The sequence below is a fragment of the Palaemon carinicauda genome, chromosome 35 (genome assembly GCF_036898095.1).
Source record: "Palaemon carinicauda isolate YSFRI2023 chromosome 35, ASM3689809v2, whole genome shotgun sequence".
NCBI lineage: Eukaryota > Metazoa > Arthropoda > Malacostraca > Decapoda > Palaemonidae > Palaemon > Palaemon carinicauda.
This window is the reverse complement of record NC_090759.1, coordinates 71,852,173-71,859,672: the sequence shown is the minus strand read 5'-3', so window position 1 is coordinate 71,859,672 and position 7,500 is coordinate 71,852,173. Positions and strand designations below refer to the sequence as shown.

At 31.9% G+C, this 7,500-nt stretch overlaps 1 protein-coding gene across 1 annotated transcript in view; it reads right to left on the bottom strand.

The window, feature by feature from the left end:
• LOC137627354 (uncharacterized) overlaps positions 1-5,204 on the bottom strand; it is a 174,023-nt gene extending 168,819 nt beyond the window's left edge. The window contains exon 1 of the mRNA XM_068358439.1: positions 5,152-5,204. The gene's annotated coding sequence lies outside the window, so the exon portion shown is untranslated. The remainder of the gene's footprint in view (positions 1-5,151) is intronic.
• Positions 5,205-7,500: the final 2,296 nt, after the last annotated feature.

Sequence of the window (7,500 nt, the reverse complement as noted above, 5' to 3'; positions counted from 1 at the left end):
CAGTTGGTACATGGTACAATCTTCAATAGTTGGCAAACTTTGATCAGTTAGCAGAAGAAGATAGGAAATCAGAAATAACAACAATACTAAACATTTTATCATTCAGACATCAGGAATGACAAGAAATAAGGTAACGGATTCAGAATGTATATAGTTAATTAAGAAAGTTTAAGATACAACTTAATGGAGTCTGGAACACCTCTACCAACGTATGTGTTATCCATTACTACTACTATTACTACTATTATTACTACCACTACTACTGTACTTTTAAATATAATCTGGTATATTTCATTTTAACCCCACGGTTTAATGGAGTCTGGAACCCCTCTACCAATGTGGATGTGTGTTATCCATTACTACTACAACTACTACTACTACTACTACTACTACTACTACTACTAGTGTACTTTTATATCTAATCTGTTATATTTCATTTCAAGCCAACGCTCCCCCTTTAACAAAAAATAGGAGACTGTTCCCCCAGATACTTCATTGTGTAAATCCACAAATTACCTCAAAAGCAATTGACGGATATTTCATAGAAAAACAAAAGGGTTTTAAGGACCGAAAACAGTTCGTTATTCTATATTAGTGTACGCGCCCCGTCAAAAAATTACGGCTATATATTTAGATAGAAATGTACTCACGTATATTCAAGCCTTCCACAACCCTCTCCCTTTCATCTCGGGGTACCCCTTCTCACCTGGGTGAGTGCGACCGTGTATGTATGTATATATATATATATATATATATATATATATATATATATATATATATATATATATATATTTATATATATATATATATATATATATGTATGTGTGTGTGTGTGTGTTTGTGTGTGTAGCCAGGCACTAGTCTTTATTATACAAGGGAGGTTAATTCTTCATGATTAAACATACTTTCAATAAAATTAACCCTGGATCAATCTAATAAAATGACGCCAGAGCCTATGTATGATCTTAGAATGTGAATAAAAATGTCAGGTGTATACCTTTTCATGAGGTTTAAACTGGGAAAAGAGAAGGGATTATAATTCCGTATCTATTTAGGAATAGATTTCAAAATGTAGTTACGTCTGGAAACAGATTATCTTGCAAATTCTTTAAAAATAAAACTTGATTTTAGGTAAAATTAGAATCATGTATATACCAAGTGACGGGCATATTAAATAATTGATAAAAACACTATTGCCCTTTGCTTCAAAAGTAAACAAAAATAAGAAAATAAAAATAGCAAGTCTAGGAGAATCGCAAAAATTTCTTAAAAAATAAGACTCGATATTAGCTGAAATTAGAATTAAGGAAAAACAAACAACAAATGACGCCGTTCCTAGTCCCCTGCAGGACAAAGGCCTCAGGACATCTCAATTCATGTGTTGGGTTTGGCCAGTTTTTCATCACCATTGCTGGCCAGTATGGATTGGTGATGGTGGTAGTGGGAGATTTTCGTCTGATCGCTCACAGCAAACCAACCAAGTATGGGTGGCCGTAACTTTGCTGATCGTGGCGATACACAAACCCTTTCACCACGTTAAGGTATCCCCACGCAGAAAGTAAAATGACTGTGAAATTAATGATAGACAAAACAACAACTTACCTATGCCTTAAAAGTAAAGACTAAAATGAGAAATTAAAAATGAATAACAAATAGTCCTTGTGTTTTGAAACTGTAAAAGCAATTGCAATGAAACTTCTCAATAGAATGAAAATTTCTATACAATGAATAAGAACTAACCGATAAAAAAAAAAAAAAAAAAAAAAAAACACACACAATTTTGGGTGTACCAAAATCCCCGGGCAAATACAACCAAAATAAAATCACAGACCGACTCGATATTTTCGAAAACTGTCGAAAACTATTTCACGAAACAGTTATTTATCGACGTAGTCGTCAAAAAAACTCCCCTTTCCACTTAACTCTCCCAATAATCTCTCCAGTCGGAAAACGTCATAAGTTTTTCAAAACCCAAATATCTGTGATATATATATCAAAAGGGAGAAACGCTTTTCCAATATGATTCGAGTGAGGATGGCAGAAGTTCGGTGTGGTGTAAGTACTCTCTCTCTCTCTCTCTCTCTCTCTCCTCTCTCTCTCTCTCCTCTCTCTCTCTCTCTCTCTCTCTCTCTCTCTCTGACGGTGAGTAAACTTATCTCTCTCTGACGGTCAGTAAACTTATCTCTCACGGGGAGTGAAACTTTCTCTCTCTCTCTCTCTCTCTCTCCTCTCTCTTCTCTCTCATCTCTCTCTCTCTCTCCTCTCTCTCTCTCTCTCTCTCTCTCTCTTTGACGGTCAGTAAACTTATCTCTCTCACGGTGAGTAAATCTCTCTCTCTCTCTCTCTCTCTCTCTCTCTCTCCTCTCTCTCTCCTCTCTCTCTCTCTCTCTCTGACGGTCAGTAAACTTAGCTCTCTCTCACGGTGAGTACTTTTCTCTCTCTCTCCTCTCTCTCTCTCTCTCCTCTCTCTCTCTCTCTCTCTCTCTCTCTCTCTCTCTCTCTCTCTTTCTAAGCACAAAGTATTACTGCCAGATCTATGGGTATATGGGCACAGATTTCACGGAGTCTGATGTCTGTGACAGCGGGTCAAAACGAGACCTGAGACACTTCTGGCGCATCTAAATAAGATGAAGAAAAAATCATTTTGATGAACGACGTAAAAAGAACCATCACATAGGATTAATTTCCGAAATATAATCAAGTTGATTGTAGCTTTTATATTTTTCTTTTTTAATTCAATTGGAAACAGTCTGAAAGCAGAAATCGTCAGCTTATTAGCAAACGCGTTTCAACACCATAATTCAATTTTTGTCTTTGTGCCATAATGACGTGAAAAGGTTAATTGCAAGGTTAATTGCAATTTCTAGCGATTAAGCAGCGTGATTACTTATAGTTCAAGGTAATTATACGGAAATAATTTCTACCTGTGTTCTAAAGAAAAACAATCCAATTGCAAATATCCAATTACTGTACCGTAATTAGGCGGCAACCACAAGAAGGTGATTAGGTTTTGCATATGTTCCGTCAGACCTCCAATCTAAGTTTGCATTCGATAATAAAGTATTTCATGCAAACACACTTTATCTTTCACCTACTTGAACAACAGGTCCTTCCTTCTGTATGATCTGAAGAATTCTATTGCATAAGTACAGGAAGTCTGGTCTGCGTTTACTAAACACATCTCAGAGAAATAAACATACACATTTAACCTCATCGATCTAAGACGTGAATTTGTGATATCAGGGTAAATCAAAGGATATATTGAACATAATATTTACTGGGTCATATAAGCAACTTACTCTCAATAGACAGTAGATACATGACGAGGTCTAAGGAAACTTCATTAAACAACCGATTTCTTAATAGTAGAGGACAAAGAATGAAGAGTATGCATTATCCGATTAATATATATATATATATATATATATATATATATATATTATATATATATATATATATATATATATATATATATATATTAGAAATATGCAAGAAAATGATCAGAAAAAAGTTATATTGACCAAGTGTTGTCAGAAACGATAAATCGTCGAAACACAAACACACATCTATATCTATCTATCTATCTACATATATACACACATAATATATATATATATATATATATATATATATATATATATATATATATATATATACATACATATATATATATACATATATATATACATACATATATTATATATATATATATATATATATATATATATATATATATATATATATATATATATATATATATATATATATAAAGCAGGGATGTTGGTCAGTGTGAGGTAATTTCTTAACTTTCACTATAAGACAAGTAAACTCGACATAAGGATTATTGGTTTGGGAGGGACGTTAAGAAGAAAATAGAGAGTGGTTTGGGGGGGGGGGAGCGAGCTGCTCTAACCTAATTATATAATACTATTGGGGATATACGGGGCTAAAAAGTGTCGTTTGCTCATGCTACAGAGCTCGGGGTTCGTTCTACTGTTTATGGGAAAATATACGAGAGAGAGAGAGAGAGAGAGAGAGAGAGAGAGAGAGAGGAGAGAGAGAGAGAGAGAGAGAGGGGGGGAATATACTTTAAATATGCACACCTTAATTTAATTATAATGGCATATATATATATATATATATATATATATATATATATATATATATATATATACATATATACATACATACATATATATATACTACATACATACATATATATATATATAATATATATATATATATATATATATATATATATATATATATATATATATATATATATATATATATATATACATATATAGTCTATGTTTATATTTATACTTACATATAAGAATATGGATGTGCATGTATCACATAGAAATAATTATATATTTCATACATACCGTGTATATAAATACTGTATATGTCTAATGTTGTGTTTATGTTTATATATATATATATATATATATATATATATATATATATATATATATATATATTATATATATATATATATATATATATATATATATATATATGAACGTTGAACTGATCACTCTCACCTGTTATTTGTTTAGCTTCATCTTCCTTCTCTTGCTTGAGGGTACACTCGGGCACACTGTTCTATCTAATTTCTCATCCTCTTGTTTTTTAAAGTTTTTATAGTTTATATAGAAAATATTTATTTTAATGTTGATACTCTTAAAATATTTTATCCTTCCTTCTGTCCTTTGCTCACAGGGCTATTTTCCCTGTTGGAACCCCTGGGATTATAGCATCCTGCTTTCCAACTAGGGTTGTAGCTTAGCAAATAATAATAATAATAATAATAATAATAATAATAATAATAATAATAATAATAATAATAATATTCTCTTTGCCCAAATAGCTGTATCAAAATAGAGTACTAAATTCAGAACCATGAGCACCAATACTTTTCCTTTCCTTATTTTATCTAAACCAAGGATCCATGATTGTTACATTGAGGTTGGTAAGGTGCATGTGTGTGTATGTGTGTGTGTGTGTGTGTGTGTGTGTGTGTGTGTGTGTGTGTGTGTGTAAATTACACTCCTAAACCATGAGCGTAAGAGGGAATACCTCATATGATCATGTCAACAAAATCATATCTACCATTTAACAATACCAATATCAATGACATTAAAATACCTTTGAGTTGTAGTGGTGGCAGAAGCGATGGAAGCCGCCCAAGACTCAACCTGTGTCAAAAGATAAGAAAACATGAAGTCAAATTCTTGTTTTTATACAACAAAAGATACCACAAGATACCTTATCAATTAAATTAACTTTCTACACCTTTAGATATAATTAATGAAGTTTCGCCACATTTTCTTTAGTCATTAATAATCTAGGCCTTTTTAAGTATCATTATATGCAACATTCTTGAGAGCAATCAAAATTGTGATATTCATTGATCTTTGGTGTAACAATTAGGAGAAATCTTGGCAAAGATGAAGATTACACGTTTAAGTCTAAAAACTAAACACAACTAAGATGGTATGGGAAGCTGATATTCGGATATATATATATATATATATATATATATATATATATATATATATATTATATATATATATATATATATATATATATATATATATATATATACATTTATCATACATACATGTGTATATACATACCTACATAAATGTATAATTACATATATATATATATATATATATATATATATATATATATATATATATATATAAAGATATATAGATATAATATTAATTTCATTAATTTTTATGATAATAATAACCTTAATCATTTTAAAAATAGCAATAATAATAACTTTAATAATTTCAATAATAATAATTCTAATAATAATAATAATTCTAGTAATAATAATTTTGATAATATCCATAATTATGCTAACTTTTAAAAGTAATATTAATCTTAATAACTTTATTAATAATAATAATCTTAGTAATTATAAAAACAATAATAACTATAATAATTTTAGCAATAATAATAATTTTAATATCAATAACAACACCAACAATAATAATAAAAATAATAATAATAATAATAATAATATAGTAATAATTTCAATAATATATTCATTTGGATAAGTGATTAATTGATTGATTAAGCTAAATTCGCCATCTTCCGACCATTTCTGGAATCTAACTAGCGTTTCTGGAATAATGCTATCGTTTCTGGAATCTTCCTAGCATCTCTGGATTCTTTCTAGAATTTCTGGAATCTTCCGAGCATTTCTGGAATCTTACTAGAATTTCTGGAATCTTCCGAGCATTTCTGGAATCTTACTAGAATTTCTGGAATCTTCCGAGCATTTCTGGAATCTTACTAGCGTTTCTGAAATCGTCCTAGCATTTCTGGATTCTTTCTAGAATTTCTGGAATCTTCGAGCATTTATGAAATCTTACTAGCGTTTCTGGAATCGTCCTAGCATTTCTGGATTCTTTCAAGAATTTCTGGAATCTTCCGAGCATTTCCGGAATCTTGCTAGCGTTTCTGAAATCATCCTAGCATTTCTGGATTCTTTCTAGAATTTCCTGGAATCTTCCGAGCATTTCCGGAATCTTGCTAGCGTTTCTGAAATCATCCTAGCATTTCTGGATTTCTTTCTAGAATTTCTGGAATCTTCCGAGCATTTCCGGAATCTTGCTAGCGTTTCTGGAATCGTCCTAGCATTTCTAGATTCTTTCGAGAATTTCTGGAATCTTCCGAGCATTTCTGGAATCTTGCTAGCGTTTCTGAAATCATCCTAGCATTTCTGGAATCGTCCTAGCATTTCTGGATTCTTTCTAGAATTTCTGGAATCTTCCGAGCATTTCTGGAATCTTGCTAGCGTTTCTGAAATCGTCCTAGCATTTCTGGATTCTTTCTAGAATTTCTGGAATCTTCCGAGCATTTCTGGAATCTTACTAGCGTTTCTGAAATCATCCGAGCATTTCAGGATTCTTTCCAGAATTTCTGGAATCTTTCTAGCATTTCTGGACTCTTTCTAGAATTTCTGGAATCTTCCGAGCATTTCTGGAATCGTCCTAGCATTTCTGGATTCTTTCTAGAATTTCTGGAATCTTCCGAGCATTTCTGAAATCATCCTAGCATTTCTGGAATCGTCCTAGCATTTCTGGATTCTTTCTAGAATTTCTGGAATCTTCCGAGCATTTCTGGAATCTTACTAGCGTTTCTGAAATCATCTGAGCATTTCTGGATTCTTTATAGAATTTCTGGAATCTTCCGAGCATTTCTGGAATCGTCCTAGCATTTCTGGATTCTTTCTAGAATTTCTGGAATCTTCCCAGCACATCTGGAATCTTGTTCACGAGTCCGGGTCTTGCTGGAATACATTTCTGGAATATCGTTCACAAATCTTGTCCTTGCAGGCATTACTCGAATTTTGATAGCGTTTCTGGAATGTCCCTCGCCAGGGAGTGAAAGATTTGCTCACGGTCAACACTAATCGTAACTTCTGGGTGCCTTTGAGAGTCGTAGGATACCGATTGGCAATCCTAAAAAGTTTTC